We start from the raw sequence: 22,955 nt of genomic DNA, 5'->3' as shown, positions 1-22,955 counted from the left end.
TTGCCTTAAAAACAGAGACTTCTTTTGGATTAAGAAAAAAAATAAAACCTATCATGCAGTCTTAAAAATATATAAATATATCATAGAATTCTTAATAAGCACAGGCTCCCTTTGATTAAAAAACACTCAGAAACAGATAAAATGTTTTTAATGAATATGATGAATGGAAAAAAGAGAAATTGAAGAAAATAAGTATAATCCTCTTTAAATAAATGATTTTTGCTTCAAGGTAGAGAAGTAACATTATAGTTGATGGGAAAAGTAGGGATAAGAATAGTTTTTTTTTTGAAGGAAGAAAAGTAGGATTGTGTGTTCATAGAAATGATTCAGAAAAAATGGGAAAAATTGGGAATGGAGAAGAAAATGTGGATAATTACTGGAGCAATATTTTACATATGTAATAAGGCCTGGTTACAGTTCACAAATCTAGTAATAACATTTTTTAAAAATCCTCACCCAAGGGTATTTATTCATTGCTTTTTTAGAGAGAGAGGAAGGCAGGAGAACATTAATGTAAGACAGAAGCATCAATTAGTTCTTTCTGTATGCACCCAGACTGGAGATCCTATGCACTTGGACCAGAGGTGAAATTGTAACTAGGTATGTTCCCTGACTGGGAATTAAATCCACAACCTTTCAGTTATGGGACACCGCTCCAACCAACTAAGCCTCATTGGCCAGGTCTCAAGTAATAATATCCCAGGTAAATCATGAAGGTAAGCCATGTAAGGGGCAATCGCAAAATATCCCTAATAATATATACGGTCAGAGTGAGGGATGAGTTAAAATACAACTGTTCTAATACTTGATGGTACAACAACAAATACTCTAAAATTTAATAAATTAACAGATAGGCTCAAGATAAATATAAGTATTTTATACATATATTTACAAATATCTGATAGATATAAACATTAGAAGAGTTAAAAAAAGAAACTTTTAGCACTGGATGACTTTGTGATTGAGGAAGATATAGGCTTTTATTTTGATTTATATATACTTCCAGGTCATTTGAAAAGGATTATTATGTGTATGTATCATCATTATATTAGGAAAAAAATCAACTTATTTTTTATGGTAATTAATTATAGTTCATTTTACCAATGGAATATAACAATGTAGTTTCATAGAACAAGATGAATCTATGTAGGTTGACAGCGAAAGTTGTTCCAATATATTATTATGTCAAAAATTCCAGTTGCAGAAAAATATGTATTAAATTCTACATACATACATTTAAGTATAGGATTGAATTGCAGAAGGAAAAGAAAACCTATTTTCAAATGGGCTTTTTAAAAATCATAAATATGAATTACTCATGTAATTATATCCTAAAGTAATAAGGCTTAATATAACTAATAAAAATTCTAGAAGTTAGAGGTTTCTGAGAAATATTTGAATCACAGTGTAAGGATATATGTCATTTTGGAAGATAAAAAGCTTTTTTCTTTTGATGCTGGAATAGGTTATGGAACCTCCATTAACTTATATCAATTTGAACACTTTTAGTGACATTGATTACTGACCACTGAGGAATGAGGATCTACCTTTCATTTAAAATTTCTAAAGAGATGAGGACAGTAGGTCAGATCTTACCTTTGTACCCTGACTCTCTATGCATTTCTGCATTGAGTCCCTATGCAGTATTTGCTATAACCCTGAATCTCTCCATGTGAATTATGAGAAAACTTTGATCATTTGATAGGACCCATCACATGTATTTATATTCCATTAGCCTGTAAATTAAATGAGCTGACAGTTTTTATTTTAAAAGGTGTTTTTAGACATTCTGAATTGAAATTCTATTAATTATTGCTATGTTATAAAGCTACCCATGTATGTTTTGAAGCTAAGTCTAGCTGTATAGCACAAAATTTAAATCAAGACTCAGTAGGTAGCAAGCACCTGGAATTAAATCTTCCTGGTTCTAATATTTAAAATCTGTGTGATTTATAAAGAGTAATGACATAAATGTGTACTTTAGTTTCCTCACCTGTAAGCAGGAATAAAAATAGCACTAATTTATAGGGTAATTTGAAAATGAAATTAGTCAATATTTTAAAGTGCTTAGCAAAAGAGCTTGCAAGATAGCAAATTTTACATGAATTGTTAAAGCAATTAATTAAAATGTGAATTAATAGGAAAAGTAAAAGTTAATGTTTGCAATGTAATATGTTGCATTAGACATGGTCCAAATTTTTTAGTCCATTTCTAGTCACAAATTTCACATTTTTAAGAAGCCAAATTAATTTTATGAAAGTAGATATTGATTGAATGGAAACACACATGTATGTTAATTTCCCTGTGTCTTTATAAAATTAAACAGCCATCCTCCTATCTCATGTTATGACAATGTTAATAAACCCATGCTGCAGGAATATATCTGTCAAATGAGAAAATAAATCTAGCATATTCTAAATATCAAACACATATTTTGGATGAACCAAAGCATGAGGTCACTGTTTATGAGTCAGTTTTAATATAAGGTTCCAAATCTATTCAGCATGAGTACCATATGAATTCTACAAATTCATATCCTACTGATAACTATTCAGATCCTACAACAGATAGATGATGTAGAATCTCTAGATCTCTAGTGATGGGGCCCTATATTGCATTTTTTTTTAAAGAAAAGCAAAGTAAAACTAAAGAAAAGCAAAGAAAGAAATAAAACCTTCTCTAAACATTAAAGTACATGTGGGAACCTTGGGCTAAAAGATTTTTTAAGGACTCTTTCAAATTCTTTCTATCATTGTTTATTTGGAGTGCAAATCTCTGTGGACACTAACCATCAATTATTGTAGAGCCAAAAATACTTAATGCCTTCCTTATTTACTCTATGATGTCCATTCCATCCTTAGTGACCAAAGCACTACTGAGTTCAAATCCTTTACAGTTGCCATCAGTTCCCCATGTGGTCAATTTGTATGGTATGAGCAATATGACTCACATGGTTAAAATGAGCTCCTGAAGATAAAGGAAACAATTTAAATTGCAGTAATGAACTAAAAGTATAACTGCTACCAAAATAGTATCTTGCCTCTAAAAATCAATATCAGATGATTAGGTCATGACCAGTGATTTGTTGTATTTGAATATAGCAACTAAGTAATAGAAGATAGATTTTTTTTAAAAGGAGGTGGGAGGGAGATTGCCATTGTAGTTCAGAATGGGCCAGATGACAAAACTCAAATATATTTGGGGACATGCAGTGGAAGGAGGAAAGAATGTACACTTTTACATGATTTGGCAAATCATGATTTCAGTGTTGTGGTATTTTTTTCCTAGATTAAAAAGACACACTTATAAGTGGAACCTAACCAACAAAACAAAGATGCAAGGAAAATAAGACCAGCAACACTGAAAGAAAAAAGAAACCAACAGAGACAAGAGGGAAGGAGGGAGGGGTGGGTGGGAGAAAAGGAAGGGAAGGGTCAAGTCAAGGAACATAGAGCAAGGACTCATGGACAAAGCCATGAGGGAGAGAAAGGGGGAGGGGAACAAGGGAAAGTGGGGGGGGGGGAAGGCGGAGACAAATGTATTTGAAAAAATAAATAATTTAAAAAAAGACACAAATACATCTTTAATAAAAAATAGGGTGTGTGAGTATTAAGAGGTGATTTTTTTAAGAAATATTAAGTACAAGATCTCAGCAGGCATATCCCATAAATCTTCTTGCTTGCTGCTCTGATTTGATACAAGTTGCTGGTAACACAATTCAAGTAAATTATATGTGGACAGTTTATTGGGAGGAGCTCACACTGAAGTGTTGATAGACATTTCAAAAGACTGCCAGGGGTTCTGTTTCATAGTCCAGTCAACTTTAAATCTTTCATTAACCAGTAATAGGGTCTAATTGGTTTTACATTATCATGCTTTTCAACTCTTTAACATGAAGTTTTGGAAGTATCCTGGAAAGGAACCTGTAGTTCTTTGGTCTTCATTCACAGAATGATATTTAACAGTAACTCTACTGGTTTCTATGGGAATAACATATTTTCCCACAAATGGACTTAGAGACTTAAACATTTTCATCTCTCTCTGTTCTAAGATGTTGGTCCAGAAAAATATATTATTGCTTATACTTACATGATATTTTACCAGTACTTTCTTCCATGGCTCAGTAATTTTTCTCCATTGGGGTTCATAAAATTTTATTTTTGTTCAGCTATACAATTTCCTTGCCTCCCATTTAAGTTTTCTGTTCAGAAAATATATTTTTAAGCCAATGTACTGTTCCTTTTAAGTTGTATTTTCTAAGATTGCCAAGTTAATTCAATAAGAAAATAAAAGGTATTCAAACTATTTTTCACCTCATGTATCAAAACAGTAATGTAATTAGACTGTTCATTCTTTACATTGACTATATATGGCATGACAAAGGCAAAATTTATTTTCTCATAGTCTAATTCACTTGTTTTTATACTTAGTTTTGATACCGCCCTTCTCATAGAGCAGCATGGAAAACTATCCTAATCTTTAAGTGAGCACCTTGCTGGGCTTATTTAGACTTGCTTTTCAAGCTAATTAAAAGTCTGGTGGTCTCAATTAGACAGATGGGTATCTGTTGCCAATAGGCTCTCAAAAATCACTCTTATAAAATTTTATTTTTTGTTAACTAAGTGCTTAAATAATATAATTTTTATGACAGTTAAGAGCCACTTAATATTGTCACATCTTTTGTAGTAGAGCAATGCATCTGTTCATTAAATTTCTGTTTTCTACATGGTATTTGCAGAAAATATATTTCAAACAGTTTTTATTTTGAACGAGTAGCTTTATTAAATAAATGGTCAATATATACAGTCTTTTAATAACCTAAATGGATTTTATAATTATATATTTTGGTTGTGATCATACATGTCATTAATGTAATAATCTTTTAGATTTTCTCCTACTTGCATTAAAAATAGTAAAACAACCCTCTATTCATTATTTACTTTGTTATTTTGGGGTCTTTTATTATCTTCCAGAAGTGAATTAGTCAGTGTATAAATGCTTGCAGTGGTATTGCTAGCGCTCATGCTTTTTAAAATTTATGTGATCATTAAGTACTCTGGCAAGTACCTTCTCTACTGTATACATACAAAGAGAAACAACACTGTAGAACACTATCAATTATGCTAAGCTTTAAATGCTATATAAGTGTAGCCTATGAGTAGGCTGAACCCCACCTGCTGTGGAGCACAGTACTAGATACGAAAACTGTTCTGGAATTCTAAAGATGAACAAACATGGAAAGAATACAGAACATCAGCTAAAAAAGAACTGAAGAAAGAGTATCTCCCCCTTTCCCAGAATAGCTTAAATATAATCATTCAGAGCCATCTCTGGCCATTAATACATAAATATTTTAAGTAACAACCAGAATAATAAAAAATTAATTAGTTATATTTATATGATGAAATACATTTGCCTTGTTGTAAAAAGGTCTAACTTCCTTAAAACTTACAAGTATATAATTGAAATCTAATGTTTCTTAACATTTACTATAATTTAAAATGCCCTGCAGAAATAATTTTAACACATGATATAAATAAAAGCCATATTTCAAAGTAAAAGAGTAAATAAACATGCTAAGAACAGGCAATAAATTAAATGTTACCAAAATTAATGTTTTATGATAAATAACATTGGTACTTACAAGTAAGTGTTTGAAAACAGGTTTCATCTCAATAAAGGAAACCCCATAGTATTTTTTGGAAAGGCATACAGTGTCTAGAATATGGGAGTGTGTCATGACCTTTCAAGGCTGGACAGGTTCACTCGAGGTACAAGCAGAGAGAAGAAAAGTCATAGAGCCGTGGGGATGCTGGACATGATTTTATTCAAGGGTGAGTGAACCACGCATGCTGCAAACTGCATGTCTCCACATGTCACACTGCATGTCACTATCCCTTCTCTATTTCCTGTGGCCACCACATGCCCCTGCCCCCTAATATACTAGAAACAGACAAAGCCAGCAGGGAGCCAACAGGTTTTGTAACATAGTGAGATATTGTTCATGCAAGCCCACCTAAGGCTATGAGTATATTTATTGGGCCCAGTCTTAAGGCTATGAGAGCACTACTTATCTTAGTTCCCCTGACACCTAGGTGAGGAAGCCCGATTGCCTCCATTTACCCTACAGGGAGGAATGGGTGGTAATGGAATATGGTCAATATTTTGATGGTAGAGATAAAAATAAAAAAGTGAAAATTGAGTAGCAGACAGAACTCTATCTTATTCATCTTTGCCAAAACCCCTATAAATAAGTGAAGGATTTAAAAATATAAAGTATATTTATATGAAAAGGCACATAGATTTAAATGAAAAAGGAAACCACAGCTCCAAAAGAGCAGGAACAGACCAGTGGAAAAGATAATGGATATGAGTTTCTAGAGTTACCTGAGTCAACATTGTTATCAAAATTTGGAGTGTTGTTTAAATTCACTAAGCAAATCAACATTAAAAATATCAAGCAGGGGACTGCTGACCAATATGGAGGCATAGTTAGTAGATACACTTTGCCTCATCACACAACAAAAAGAAGGACAACAACAAATTTAAGAACAAAAAACAACCAGAACTGCCAGATAATCAAACTGGATGGAAGTCTGACAACCAAGGAGCTAAAGGAGAAACATTCATTCAGACTGGTAGGAGGGGCAGAGACAGGGCAGATAGGATGCACAGCAGGGCAGCAGCTGGAGGACTGGGAGGGTGAGAGGGAAGCTGGGGTTCCCACATTTGCAGGCAGATAAACCAGGAGGAACAACAGGGGAGAGAGAGAGACCATGCAACCCAGGGTTCCAGCACAGGAAAAGAAAGTCTCAAAACCTCTGGCTATAAATACCTGTGGGGGTTGCAGCATTGGGAGAAACTCCCAGCCTCACAGGAGAGACCTACAGGGTCCTAGAATGTACAGAAACCCACCCACGCAGGAATCAGCACCAGAAGAGCCCAATTTGCTTGTGGGTAGTGGGGGAAGTGACTCTAAGCCAGACGAGGGCCAGCATGCAGCGGTATTTTTCCATCTCTGACTCCTCCCCCACTTACAGTGCCACAACACAGCGACAAGAGTTTCCCTGCCCTGATGAATACTTACAACTCCACCCCTTACAACGTAACAAGTGTGCCAAGACAAAGAAATATGGCCCAAATGAGAGAACAGATCAAAACTCCAAAAAAACCCACAAAAAAACCCTAAATGACAAAGAGATAGCCAACCTATCAGATGCAGAGTTCAAAACACTGGTAATCAGGATGTTCACAGAAACGGGTGAGTATGATCACAAAATAGAGGAAAAAGTGAAGGCCATGCAATGTGAAATAAAGAAAAATATATAGGGAACCAAGAGTGCAAGGAAGAAAACTGGGACTCAAAACAATGATTTAGTGCAGAAGGAAGAGCTAACCATTCAACCAGAAGAGAATGAAGAAACAAGAATTCAAAAAAATGAAGAGAGGCTTAAGAACCTCCGAGACAAATTTAAATGTTCCAACATTCGAATCATAGGGTGCCAGGAGGAGAAATGGAAGAGCAAGAAATTGAAAACTTATTTGAAAATATAATGAAGGAGAACTTCCCCAATCTGGAGAAGCAAATAGACTTCCAGGAAGTCCAGGAAGTTCAGAGAATCCCAAAGAAGTTAGATCCAAGGAAGCACATACCAAGGCACATCATAATTAAGTTACCCAAGGTTAAAGATAAGGAGAGAATCTTACAAGCAGCAAGAGAAAAGGAGACAGTTACCTACAAAGGAGTTCCCCTAAGACTATCAGCTGATTCCTCAAATTAAACCTTACAGGCAAGAAGGAGCTGGCAAGAAGTGTTACAAGTTATGAAAGGCAAGGACCTACATCCAAGATTACTCTATCCAGCAAAGCTATCATTTAAAGGCAGATAAAGTGCTTCCCAGATAAGGTCAGATTAAAGGAGTTCATCATCACCAAGCCCTTATTACATGAAATGTTAAAGGGACTTATGTAAGAAAAAGAAGATCGAAACATGAACAGTAAAATGACAACAAACTCACAGCTTTCAACAACTAAACCTAAAAACAACACACACACACACACACACACACACACACACACACACACACACACACACACCCACCCACCCCAAATGCAAACTAAGCAAACAATCAGAACAGGAATAGAATCACAGAAATGGACATCACAGGGAGGGTTAAATATACTTAGAAAATGTCAAGCAGGGTAGCTGGCATGCTGATCCCCCAAAGTAAGATTGGTGGGTGTGAGATCTAGGGAAAGAGAGGCAGAGGTGGCTGAGTGGCTGACAGGTCTAGGCATTTGGGGAAGCACTCTCAGCCAAGGAATTGTTACTGACTGTTGTAGGGGGCCTAGGAATATGAACTAGGTTACAAAACAAGAAAAGATAAAGGGAAAGATTAGTGAGCCCAAGGCATTGTTCAAATTAGTATTAATTCTGTCACTGTTGGTATTTTGTTTTGTGGTTGTTTTCAAACCATCACTCATACTCTCTTGCTTGTGACAACATCTTAATTTTCTTTTGAAAATGCTCCTCTCCTTGACTCTCAGTTCCTGTGTTTCCTAAGGTCTAAAGCTACTGCTGCTGCCCTCTTGGAATAACAAGGAGGAATATTCTTCTGAGAAGGAAGATACTCCAAAAAGCTTAGCTAAGAGACTTTAAGATAAACTAATGAACAAAATAGAAACAGAAGCATGGAAACATGGAACAGACTGAGAGTTGTTGGCAGGGGAGGGGAGCCTTGATGGGGTAAATTGAAAAGATTAGCCAAAGAATAGAAACGAGGTCTGTCCAGAAATTATACAGCCATGTACTATGGGAAATAGAGATATTTATTGAAGATACAAGGTGTAAGAAACATTGTAAATGGGACAATGACACCTCAGTCCCCTTCAAAGTAGGCACCTTGGGACCTCACACAGTTCTCCCAGTCACCATCAGCTGCCCAGTTATATTTTCCTGAATCTCATCAATGGTTTGAAATCTCTTCCTTTTCAAAGGTGATTTTAGTTTTGGGAAAAGCGAGAAGTCACAGGGCTCCAAATCTGGGCTGTAGTGGGGTTACCTGGGTGATTTGACATTTCACCAAGAAGTCTGCATGAGACCTGATGCACAAATGGGCTTGTTGTTGTGATAAAGCTGCCACTCACCAGTTGCCCACAACTGCAGGATTCTGAGTCATCCGAATAGTTTTGCGAAGGCATGCTCAAGCTTAATGCAACATTTGATACAGATTCATTGTTCTACTTGCTCAGTCTACAGTGAAGTCATCATTGTTTGCGCACATGCATTCTAGTCTACTCTCCTTCGCTGCCAGGTTACATCAATGTCATGCAAACCATTCTTATATTAATGTTGACTGGATTTTTCTGGACAGATCTTGTATTCATAACCTATAGACACAAGAGTGTGGTGATGGCCTGCGGGAAGGGGGATGAGGGCAAAGATGGCAAAAATGGGGACACCTGTAATAGTGTCAATAATAAAGTTAAAAAAATAAAGGTCAGACAGTAAAACAACAACAAAATGCCAAGTTCTGGGACTTTCAAAGTGTATCAGGTCCATCTGAGTTCTCAGCATTACTTTTGACTTTTCATTTACATGAGTTTGTAAATTCTTTTTCAGATTAAGGCAGTTTGAATGAATTATTTGCCACTTGCAACAGACGGATTCTAAATAATACACAGTATAAAGTTAACAGATAAAAGTAAAGATGAAAAGTTCAAGGGACATGGGACATTCATATGGAGGTACATAATTTCTAACATCTTTTCTTATAGAAACTCCAGGAAAATATTTTTTTAAATGCAGAATACAGAAAATCAACATTGGCAAATGCAAAAAGAAAGAAGAAATCATGGTCAACTAGGCACTAAGCAAGATGAATAAATTAAGACATAACACCTAGATATGTCATGATAAAATTTAAACTGGCTAAATTATTCAAATTTCTACAACTGGAAACATTTTTGCTCTGTCTGATTTCGTTTTCAAATTCATTATTCCCTCTTCTAAGTGTAAAAATGCAATTCCTGTCCTAGTCCTCTCCAAAATTCTTTAATGTGTTTTTGTTGAATATCCTTGTCTTCTGTGCATCTCTCTGCCTCAAATATTTGTGAAATTAGGATTCAAGCTCTAAATATCTGCCGCATTCCAGTATGATCCACTTGTTTAGATTAACTTTAGTTTACCCATTCAATTTTTATTTGTCACCTCCTTTTAGTTTCAGCCACTCACAGCTTTGGGTAATCCCCACAAACCATTCAAACTTCTCAGACCAAACCATAGGAGTTATATTGTGGTCAGTGCATTCTCTTAATGTGGGATAATGTAGTTTTTTGAAAGAATTAAATTCTTGTCTGATTTTAATATTTTGAGTTAGTGGAGCCTATAACAACTGGCTTCTGAATATCAGAATAATAAAGAGCTATTACAGTTTCCTAGTTTACTGGCAACATGTACATTAAATGTGCTTGTGAGAATTTTAAGGAATTCTAAAGTTATATTCTATAAGAAAACTCTAGGAATTCTGCCAAATATTCCATGATTTGGCTGATGTTTAAGAAGAGTTTTACGGGACACACAATTTTATTACTCCATTCTACATGACATTGATTTGACTTTGAATCCAACTAAAGTCCATCACTTCATAATTCAAATTAATGTGTATATAGAATAGGAATTTCCTTACCACAGCAGCATGTCCCTCAATATTTTTATTTATAAATTTGCTGAATGTTCAAAATACATCAATGTCTAAGAGCATGTAATAAAATGTGTATATCAAGGCAAACCTAGTATAAAATGAACTATTGGGGGAGTTTCCCATAGAATAAAAGCCATAGAATTTTTAAAGTCTTGTTTATCTGGATTTCATAACTTTTTAATTACATAGGATAATATTTTGTTCTAAAAGTGTACTAATTTAAAATGCAATCATAATAGATAACTGGACTGTATGTGGCTTAATGCCTTACATTTCATAATCATATATATTCAGTCATAGTTTTGATTGTTTAATGATGCAACTACTTTTCAATTAACTACTTGGAATCAATACCTATAACAAAAGAAGACTGAGTTCTAGATAGCAGAGCAATGCTGACGATAATTGAGAGATTTAAAATGATTCTTCTCCCCTGAATATCCATTTTTGAATGTTGAACTGCTGATCAAAGCAGTGCTCTGAGAATGAACATAAGACAATCACAGCTGATATCCCAAGAGATCAGCACAGAGTCTACTACAACCCAACTAATCAACCTCTAGATAATTTCGCTAAGATGTAAATGCTCTATAGGAAATCTAAATTGCACTTTTTATACTGCACACTACATTGCATTTTAGCTGACAGAAGTTGAAGGAGGAGAAAGAGGAGTTGAATTTTCACAGCTGAACACACCTATGTAATCACCTCTTGCATGAATAAACAGAACATTTCTATTACTCAAGAAAAACCTTGAGTGCCTCCTTCCCTCACTGCCACCCACAAGGATAACCACTCTGCTGACCTCTAACAGCATGGATAAGTTTTACCTGTGTTTGCCCTTCATGTAACTGAAATCATAATATATTGAACTGTGTCTGGATTCTTTCACTCAACATTATGTTTATGATATTCAGCCCTATTGCTTATGCATAGCAGATCTTTTATTCTATTTGCTATGAATCATTCTATTATATGGATATGTCACTATTGATAGATTTTTGATTACAAGTAATGTTGCTATAAGGATTCTGATAATTTACAAGATTATTCTTGTAATGCAGGAGGTCAAGCCTGGGGATCTCCACACTCATTTGCATAGACTAGAAAAAAAACACAAGGAGGATCTGATGAAGCAGACATAGCCTTGATTACTCACCTTACAGGGAGCACCAATGGCAGCAGATCGGCAAAGCAGGACCATGCCTCCCCAGTCCAAGTTTTGTTATAAGGTGCCCCAGACAAAGGTGGCACAGGTCTAAGTTGCATAAATGTGCATGTAGTCCAAAGCCACATTACATCAAGGTGTGCATGCAGGCGGGAAAGGTTAAGAAGCAGTCACTGGGCAAGAGCCTATCCCCAGGGGAGATAAGAAGGGAGCTACATTACATCCCTCAGGGCATTACAGATTTCTTTTGGCCACGGGCCATCTGGCCAGCCTCCCATCACAGGTAGGGGAAGGGCCACGTCCAGCATTAACCCCACACTTCACCCCAATATTGCTCTTCCACTTCATATTCACGTTAAAGCTTCCAATAAGGACCTGTTTGATGAGCATATTGGCACATTGCATCCATATACCACAGATAAAGGCTACAGCATAAGACAGAAGCACAAGACAGAAACCAAAGAGACCTAGGAGGAAGGAATGCCAACAAGAACTTAAAGAATTCCACCAAGTCATAAAGCTTTCCAGCCTTGCAGCCAGTCCCAGCATGTTCAGTTTGCGGCGGGTAGGCCAGCATAAGCAGTAATGGGAAATTAAGTGCAGACCCAGCAAGCAGAGCAGTTGCTGATGGCTTCTAGCATACTGGCCCACTGTAGAAAGTTGTTTCTAGAGCATACTCTAGGAGTAATAAGAGAGATGTTTAATAGGAATTAATAGGGGCAGATCTTGGCAGCCTGGCAATATGCAGGCAACAGCCCAGTCTTTGGTTAATATCATTACGCTAACTGGTAGATGTCTTGGCCATTGGTAGCAGGCCTTATCTGGCACTTGGCTATGGGCCTCCTGTGATCAAAGGGCCGAGGGAGGTATGCATACCTGTCAAACTGAGGCTATGCATGTTCACTGTAAGGAACTGAGGTCTGCTGTGGGTTATAACAACAAGAGTAAGGGGCCAGGAGGCTGTTACCATGGGTGCTAACTGTAACCCCATTATGAGTACCTCTTCCCAAGGAACAACAGTGGGACTCTACCTGTGCTTGCCAGGGCCAGATGAGGGTGTTTTCCCAGGTGATGTCATAGGGCACTGGCAAGAGCATATTAATTTGTTGTTCCAGTCCAGGGTACAGCAGAGGCTCCTGGGTGCTTAATTTTAGGCGGATAGGTGTCAACCAAGGTCTAGTGAGAAAGTTGACAGGAGATGCTTGTCTTACCCTAGGCCATTCATTCAAATATTGTAGACAGTCAGGAAGATGAGTTGTCCACCCGTGGAGTTAGCCAGAGTCAGTCTTCACAGCATCTTTCAAGAGGCCATTATATCTCTCCATGTGGCTGGCTCTGGTATGGTTGTATGGCAGATGGTACCTTCAATCTATATTGAAGATCTCTGCTTATTCTTGTACCTGATGTTGTTTAAAATGGGTGCTTTCATTGCTTCCAATTATATTCAAGGTTCCGTGGGCAGCACTCAGCTGGTTTTTGGGCTAGGATGGTGGTTTGCTGTGTGGCCTGAATGCATGGGTATTCGTACAGCAAGCCATTAGTCATGTCCACACATGTCAGAGCATAGTGTGAGCCTTCGGATAGTGGTAGGGTGCCAATGTAGTTGACCTACCAGTGGGTCAGTGGGGTGTCCCCCATCACAGGTCACCCATATCTTGGGATAGCTGGCAAGGATACTTTTCTGCACAGACAGTGCATTGCTGACAGGCCGTGATTATATCAGAGCAATGGAGCAGTAAGCTCCAAGCATTTATCATTTCCCATAATGTATTTTGCTCCACACGATGCAACTTTCTGCGGAGCCATTTGACTGTCTCTTCTGCTGGAAGTGTCTTCATCCTGGCCAGTGGCTGTGTGCCAGGTTGTTGGCCTCAGCATTTCCCAGGCTATGTAGAGGTTGGTATCCATTGACATGGTAAAGGGTTATTACCTTTTCTGGACTATGTCCATAAATGTCCTTCCATAGGTCTTATCCCCTTAAGGATTCCTGAGCCACATGCCAGTCATCTTGTTGCCAACGGGGCAGCTATAGAGTTAGTCCTCTGCATACTGCCCAGCTGTCTGTGCAAGTTGTTACTGGCTTTGGGTCTCAGGTTATGACTATCCAGATGGTTCTTAACTGAGCCCATTGGCTACTTTGTCCTGAGTTGTTTTCCATCTGTATGCTGTCCATGATGGGCTGATAGGCTACTGGGCTCCAGGCGGGTGGCTGGCCCCAGAAAGAGCCATAATTGTACCAAGCATCCTCAGGCACAGGGGCTCATTCCTCTTTAATAGTAGGTTCAGGCATGGAAGGGGGAGCAGGGGCCTCTGTATCTGTATCTTGATAGGTAACTGGGCTCAGAAGCTGCTGCAATTCTTGTGTCAGAGGGTTTGTTGCTAGTTTGCTTCTCTGCTGGAGATATATACTCTACTTTGTCAGAGTGGCTATCTGTGCTACTGAGCTCTTGGGTCAGCTTACAAGGTCCTGTACCCAATCAGCAATGGGATAGATAGTATGTACTCAAACCTCAGCAGGTCGGGTGATGGCTTCAGTAGCCAGAGGAGCTTGGTAAAGGGCATTCACTTGTTATTCTATTGTGCCATATCATGCCTCCATCCTCTTCCAGAGCTGGGACCAGAAATCAGTTGGCATCTTGATGCATGCTTGCAATTGTAAGAGGTCCCAGGCACAGTCCTCAGGGATGATGTGGATATCTAAATTACATGCTTGCAATTGATCTATGACTCCCCAATGCTTATATGGTCTTACTGCTTGCTTAGCAGCCTTAAAATCCTGGTCATGCTCTCCCTCTAAATCCCCAGTGGCACTTTTGTGGGTTAGACGATATAGAGGGTACACTAGCTGAGCTTAGTGAGGTCTGAAAACCCACCAGTATTCTAACCCTAAAAATTATGTAATTTCTTTGGCCCTTGAGATATGAGGAAAGCTTGACTCTTATCTAAAATGGCAGCAGGAATCACCTTTGTCTTACCCTACCAAACAACCCTCAATAATTTGACAGACAATCCAGATCCCTGGATTTGTTGGAATTGACTGCCCATCCTCAGCCCTGAAAATGAGCCAACAGTTGAGGAGCAGCGTGTTCTAACTCTGTAAGGGAATCAGAGTTTAGCATAACATCATCAATAAAATGAAACACTTTCACAGAGGATGATACAGCCCATGCAACTAAGTCTTCAGTCACAAGATCATGGCAAACAGTAGGGCTGTGTAGGTAACCCTGGAGCAAAACAGTAAATGTACACTGGAGGCCTTCCAAGGTGAAGGCAAGCTGTTCTGGCTTTCAGGGTATAAATCTATTGAGCAGAAAGCATTAGCTAAGTATAGTACATAATGGTATGTGCCCAGCTCATGGCTGAACTTGTCTAGAAGGCCAGTTGTGTTACATACGGCTGCAAAGAGAGGGAACATTACCTTACTTAGGTCTCAATAATCTATAGTCACGTGCCAAATTACATTTGATTCTTTGACTGGTCATATAGATGAGTTGTAGGGTCAGTCTGATGATGTTCACCTTAGCCAGTTCTTCTCTGGTCTCTTCGGTTTCCTTATGGCCACCCAGAAGGTGATATTGTTTGGTGGTCACTACTCTACAGAGAGTGGGAAATGGCATAGGAGGGAGGTTGGCATGCCCCTTAAAACAGCCTTCACAACCTGTTTTCTGAGGTGAAACTCCCCCATGGTGGTCTGTAGGAACATGCTGGCTAGAATGTTGATTCCTAGAATATAGTCTGGGGTAAGGGAAACATAGACCTTAAAAGAGGGGGGTGGTAAATGCTCTACCCCAAGGGTTAATGTCATAGTTTGACTATGAATGGATTGTCTTCCAGAGCCATCAATGGCAGCTATGGGTCCTCTAAGCCTCTCTGGGTCATCATATATAAGAGTACATTCTGCACCAGTATCAACTAAAGTTAACAGTCTTGTGTACATTCTTTAGGCACCAATAAATAGCAAGTTCTACCTGTGGCCTCTGCTCCCCACTGGATGCCTGTAAGCATGTCCCTTGACCATTCCCCTATGCAAAGGTCTTTCCCCATGGATTGTCCTCTGAGTGGGCCAGAGGCAATTCTACAAGTAGAGCAGCCATAAAGTCAGCCCAGCAAGGTGCTAGCTCTGGGAGCACTGATGGGGCTGCCTCAGTTGATGGTGTCCATTCCAATGTCCGCATGGTAGATGTTGCTATCATCTGAAACTGTTGCTCAGGTTTCAGTTGTTACCTCAGGTTTATAAGGACACAGTTAGGTTTTTTGTCTATTTGGTCTTTATTTATTCTAGCCTTTATCAGGTCATTCCATATCTGTTTGTGGGTTACCTTCACAGTACCTTTCTGCTTATTATTCACAGTTAAATTCTTTCCCTTTTTTCCTTCTTTGTCCTTCTTTCCTACTGGTCTTATTCCTTTCCTTTGTCTCAGTAATTCTACTTCCCCTAAGTCAGCAACTGTCTGTGCTACTTCTTGTACATGATCACTCACCTTAACGGACAAACTAGGTATCAGGACACCAAAGTAATCTGGAGGTGCTGTTTGCACAATCTGATCCCTTATTCCTGCAGTAAACGTTTCCATATCTGACTCTTTGGATTGCGGGTTGTAGGTGGTATTTTGCATGTCTAGTTCCTGGATCAACTGCTAGAGCTCAAATAAACGGGTCTAGCATTGGGTTAGAGGAAGGTAGAGGTCCTTCATTATACCATGCTGCTCTGCAGCCAGACATTAGGTAGCTGTGTGACCAGCATGAGCTCAGCACCATGGATCCTTAAAGAGGAATGTGTGCTGACATAAGACATAGGTTTCAATTCATCTCCTATAAGCACAATGCCATCAGCCCCTATATCTCACAGCCTCAATAGCCACCCCACAATGGATTCAAACCCTTTCTGTTTGAATTTAGCAGCCAGCTCTACTAGTTCTGCAGGAATGTATGGATGTACTGTGGTATGTGAGGTCTGCTGGGGAGGTGGCACTTGAACGCCCTGTGGCACCCATAGCTGTTTGGTCTTAATCTTCTGAGTCACAATAGTATAAGCCATAAACCTGTCTTCTACATTTATCATCCACATTATCATCCACTATGATCTCGGATCCCACTTGTAGGGATTCCAGACTATGCCACAATTGCTTTTATACTGGTGGGCACTAGTTGCTGCCCCTGAACCCTGGCAAAGCAGCGCACAAGGTCATGTAATTACTTGCTGGTCTGTTCTGTCTCCCTAGAATATTCTTATTGTCCACCTGTAGGAGACACATGACCATTTCTAGTTTCAGTTCCTTTTCTGAATGTGCAGTGTGTGCCTCAGCCTCTTATCTGCTTTTCAGTCACATTCACCAGCAACATTAGCCAACAAAAGACAGTGGCAACATGGTGGAGATCTTTCTTTTTTCCTAGAGCGCAACACTCTCCTGCATGCTGCAAGGCCTGTAGAATGCCAACAAGAGTTTTGGGGACATGTCCTCTGTCCCATGGTGGTCCCTATGAATCTAGAAAGTTTGCCTCCTCAAACCACATAGAATTTGCTGGCCAGTCCAGGATTCTACCTAGCAACTCAAAGATTTATAGGAATAGGTGAATCCTGGTGCCTACACCAATTGTAATGGAGAAGGCTGAGCCTGGTGACCCTGACCACTCGTCAGATAAACTGAAAAAAAAAAAACAACACACACACACACACACACAAAGAGAACCTGATGGAGCAGACATAACCTTTATACTCACATTACAAGGAACACCAATGATGGAAGATTGGCAAAGTAGGACCAAGCTTCCTTCAGTTAGAGGCTTGTTATAAGAGCTCCAGACAAAAGTGACTCTGGCCTAAGTTCCACAAACCTGCATGTAGCCCACAGTCCACATTATATCAGTGTGTACACACAGAAGGGAAAGGTCAAGAAGCAATCACTGGGCAAGAAACTTATCCCCAGGGGAGACAAGGAGGGAGATACATTATCTCCCTCAGGACAACACACATTCCTTCCAGCCAGGAGCTCTCTGGTCAGCTTTCTATCATAGATGGTAGAGGTGCCATGTCCAGCATTAGCCCCACAATTCTATTTTTATTTTGGCATTTTATTTGAGTATATACCTACAGTGGAAATTTTAGACTATAGAGTGTGCACATATTCAAATACTGACCAACAGTTCTATAAAGTGTTTTATACTCCTATCAGCAGTGTATGAGAATTTGGATTGTTCTCTATCATCAGTAGCATTTGTATTTTACTGTCTTTTTTTAAATTTTGGTGAGTGTATAGTGATATCACCTTGAAATTTTAATTGGCATTTCTTTGATGACTATATTAAATAGTCATCATCTTTGAGGACTTAAACATCTTTGCATGTTATTTGTCCACTTGACTATTCTTTAGTATGAAAAGCTTTGAAAGGATCATATCTTTTGCCCATATTTCTATTAGGTCTTTTCTCTGACACTGATTTATGAATTTTTAAAATATATTATGGACACTAGTTGTATATTATTAAAATATCTTCTTTTACATTGTTGCTTGTTATTTCACTATCGATGTTAATATTTGATGAAAAGAAGTTCTCCATTTGTCATTTTCTTTCCTATGGTGAGCACTATGTGTTCTAAGAAATTTATTATCATCTTAGGTCGTGAAGTCATATTCATTGGTTTTTCTGAAAATGAATTCTTGTTTATATTTAATATTTACATATTAAATCTATTTAAAAATTATTTTAAACAAAGTATAAACTGATATATTTTGATAAACATCTATTATTTAATAATGGTTTTATATTTTGCCATCTGTTTCTGTTCCCTTTTTTCATTATTTTATTTTTGATTGATTATTTGTACCATTCCATTTTATTTATTTCATTAGTTTGTTACCCTTATATATTTGTTCTGATTTTTTATTGTTATTTTAGGATTTACAGTATAACTGGTATCATAGTCAATGTTAAAAAATATTATATAATTTTATGGATAGTGTAAATATATGACAGCATGTCAGTTTTCCCTAACTTGATGTTATCATTGTCATGCATTTTAGTTATACATATTTTATAACTCCATAATATTGTTAAAATAATTTTTGCTTTAAACTTTGAAACATGTAAAGAACTTTTTAAATAAGAAAGGTATATTTCATATTTACCATATATTTATCATTTGCAGTAATCATTGTTCTTCATGTAGATCTAGATTTCCATCAAGTATTACTTTCCTTCTACCTGAAGGGCTGCATGAATGTAAAGTTTCTTTCAGGATCATAAAAATGTTGTTTCACAACTTCATGACTTACCTCATCTCCAAAAAGAATTCTATTTCCATCCTTTCCTCTTTTGGACAATGTGTCTTTCTTCTCAATTGCTTTTAAGATTTTTCTTCACCACTAGGATTAAATAGTTTCAGCATAATGTGCCTTGGTGCAGTTTTCTCCTTTTTTCTTTTTTGTGCACGATGTTTACTAAAATTCTTGGTTCTGTGAGTTTAGAGTTTTTCTCAATTTTCAAAAATCATGGGCAATTAGTTAGTTCTTATATTTTCTGCTGCATTCACCCACAAACTTCTATTTTAACTCTATGCAACTATTAAGGTGCTTGACATTGACCTACAACTCACTGATAGAACATAGTTTAGTTTGTTTTACTTTAGTTTGGATAGTTTGTTTGAATGCAATATCTAAATGTATTTTTATTTTATTAATATCTTTTGGTGTTGTTTTAAAATTTTATTCAGTGTTGTTTTTATAACACTAAGTTTGATATGTATCTGTTTTTCATTCTTCTCAATGTTTCCATTAAATGTCTGTTTTTTGACCTTCTTTAAATTTTGTCTTTTTAATAGCTGTTATATTTGCCTTGTCCAATAATTTTACTTGTTTTATTTTTAAATATATAATTATTTACTGACTTGCCTAATTATGAATTATTTTCTCTGCTTTTTGGCATGTCTGATAATTGAACATCATACATGTTGAACTTTACATAATTGTGTGCTAGAGTTATAGAGAAGGATAATGTTCCTCAAAATATTTTTAGCATTTTTATGTGATTGAGTTATATTATCTGTAAAGAGTTGACCTTTTAAATATGTGTTTTTTAACTTTTGCTATATGAAAAATCCCAGGGATAAGTATTACCTTTTTACCGAGTTTAAGCTGGCTCCACTACTAAGGCAAAACATTTGTGTATACAATATATATATCTTTCAGTACTTTAGTAAGTTTTCTACTCTGGCTATGCAGAGACCTACTGACTTCTAGAGATTTTGTCCTGCTGTTGGTGGCAGTACTTGCCTTGCCTTCAAATGGTTTGTATCCAGCAAAACACTCAAACAGAGTTCTATGTGTCGATTTCTCCTCTTAAATACTGTTCTTTGTGAATTCTTGTTATCTTAATCTCCCCATATGCTACACCATCTACAGAACTTTCTTTACTCTGGCCTATACATTCTCTCCAGGCAACATGCCAAGTAACTTCAATGCTAACCTCATGAGCTTTCCTTCTTTCAGAGATGATTGTCTTCACTATCTGTTTTCCAGTGTCTGAAAATTTTTTGCATGGTTTTTCTCCCTTTTAAGCTGTTTAAGGCAACAGAGTACATCTGTTGCTTTATCATAACCAGAAGTTTAAATTACTAGTATATTAACAATGTTTTAAAAATAAATAAGAATTTTAAGAATTATCAATTTAAAAAATTTAAATAAGTAGAAGGAAGAAAGAATAGGCTTTCTATATTCCCTATAATAAAAATAATAACAGAGTATGGTCATCTGTAAGACAATCAGATAATAAAAGAAAAATGTGTAAAAATTGGTATTGGAGCCGTTGCTGCCAACTTCGGATCCAGTGCTGCGCACCACCAAGCTCTCTCCGTCGTGCACACCCGATTCCTTTGGGCTCTAAATCCAGAATGGCAACTCTAAAGGATCAGATAATTGAGAATCTCCTAAAGGAAGAACAATCCCCCCAGAATCAGATTACAGTCATTGAAGTTGGTGCTGTTGGCATGGCCTGTGCCATCAGTCTCTTAATGAAGGACTTGGCGGATGAACTTGCTCTTGTTGATATCATGGAAGACAAATTAAAGGGAGAAATAATGGATCTCCAACATGGCAGCCTTTCCCTTAGAACACCAAAAATTGTCTCTAGCAAAGACTATAATGTGATTGCAAACTCCAAGCTGGTTTATTGTCACATCTGGGGCGCGTCAACAAGAGGGAGAAAGCCGTCTTAATTTGGTCCAGCATAACGCGAACATCTTTAAATTCATCATTCCTAATGTTGTAATACAGTCCCAACTGCAAATTGCTTATTGTTTCCAATCCAGTGGATGTCTTGATCTACATGGCTTGGAAGACAAGTGGCTTTCCCAAAAACCATCTTATTGGAAGTGGTTGCAATCTGGATTCAGCCAGGTTCCATTACCTAATGTGGGAAAGGCTGGGAGTTCACCCATTAAGCTGTCATGGCTGGGTCCTTGGGGAGCAGGAGACTCTAGTGTGCCTGTGTGGAGTGGAGTGAATGTTGCGGGTGTCTCCCTGAAGACTCTGCACCCTGATCTGTGCACTGATGCAGATAAGGAACAGTGGAAAGAAGTGCACAAACAGGTGGTTGAGAGTGCTTATGAGGTGATCAAATGGAAAGTCTACACATCCTGGGCCATTGGACTATCTGTGGCAGATTGAGCAGAAAGTATGATGAAGAATCTTAGGCAGGTGCATCCAATTTCCACCATGATCAAGGGTCTCTATGGAATAAAAGAAGACGGCTTCCTTAGTGTTCCTTGCATCTTGGGACAGAATGGAATCTCAGATGTCATGAAGGTGACTCTGACACCTGAGGAAAAGGCCCGTTTGAAGAAGAGTGCAGAAAATTGCTCTATGGTTCTGGCACCATCAGCTGCAGAATCTGATATGTTAAGTAATTTAAAGGCATTGACCCAAACTATACTTCAGCATAAAAATTAAGCAATACTACAGACTAATTAACAGATACAAAAATACTCAAAACCATATTGATTTAACATAAATACATTAGCATTGAGAGTTGGAATAATAGAATAGACCTGTGTGAATGAGATTGTGTCATTGGAAATTTAAAAAAAAAGAAAAGCTATGGACAACGCTTAAGCTGATAATATATCTATTTCTCTCATTATGTAGTCTTATCAATTCTATACCCCAAATAAGTCTTAAATCTTTTACTTTCTTTCCATCTATGCTGTCACCACTCCAATAGAAAACAACCATTATGTATACATAAATAATTACAATAGACTTACAAAAATATGAAATAATACAGAAGGATAATCATCAGAGTCTAGACAAGTGAAAGGAAATAATGAGTTAAGTGAAATAGGCCACAGAATAAACTTTAAAAGCCAATTAATAGTCCCATTTTAAGTGTTTGTCTTAGAGTATATTTTCATTGAAACTATGGTAAAGTAAAAACACACAAATTTTTGTAACTCTCCTTTTCAATGGAAGATGGAGGACTAGAAGATCTAAAACATTGTAAAGCAGCATAGTAAAGAGAAGGAAGAACATCTAAAGTAACACTGATGATAAAAGCAAAACAAGTGTAAAATAAATAACCACTCTGTCATTTTCTAAACTTTATATTTTAGTTTTATAACTTTGCATTTAGCTGTTCTTTCAAAGTGAAACATTGAATATATATTTTAAAGATAGACTCTCAATAAAGTAATAATTAAAATATTCCCTGGCTGGTGTGGTTCAGTTGGTGGGAGCATCGTCCTGTAACTGAAAGATTGATGGCTCAATTCCCCATCAGAGCACATACCTAGGTTATGGGTTGATTCCTTGTCCCTGTATGATCCCATGTATGGGTGTGTATGGAAGGCAACCAATTGATGCCTATCTTACACATCAATAATTCTCTCTCTCCCTTCCTCTCTCTCTAAAAGCAGTGAAATAATACCCTCAGGTGAGAATAACAATATTTTTTTAAATAATTAAAATAAACTATGTACGAAAAAAGAAAAGAAATCATCTTCTAGAAGATGCACTTTCTAAGTTTTTTTTTTTTAAGATTTTACTTTCTTTCTTAGACTTTGTTGGTTTTTGTTGTTGTTGTTTTTAAAGATT

General features: G+C 37.3%; 1 pseudogene; it reads left to right on the top strand.

The window, feature by feature from the left end:
* The first annotated feature begins 20,758 nt into the window (after positions 1–20,758).
* LOC129063212 (L-lactate dehydrogenase A chain-like) lies at positions 20,759–21,815 on the top strand (annotated as a pseudogene).
* Positions 21,816–22,955: the final 1,140 nt, after the last annotated feature.

Source organism: Pteronotus mesoamericanus, unplaced genomic scaffold, assembly GCF_021234165.1.
Source record: "Pteronotus mesoamericanus isolate MK-2021 breed Mesoamerican mustached bat unplaced genomic scaffold, CSHL_Meso_final scaffold_85, whole genome shotgun sequence".
Lineage (NCBI taxonomy): Eukaryota > Metazoa > Chordata > Mammalia > Chiroptera > Mormoopidae > Pteronotus > Pteronotus mesoamericanus.
The sequence above is the reverse complement of the archived record's forward strand: the minus strand, read 5'-3'. Positions and strand labels throughout refer to the sequence as shown.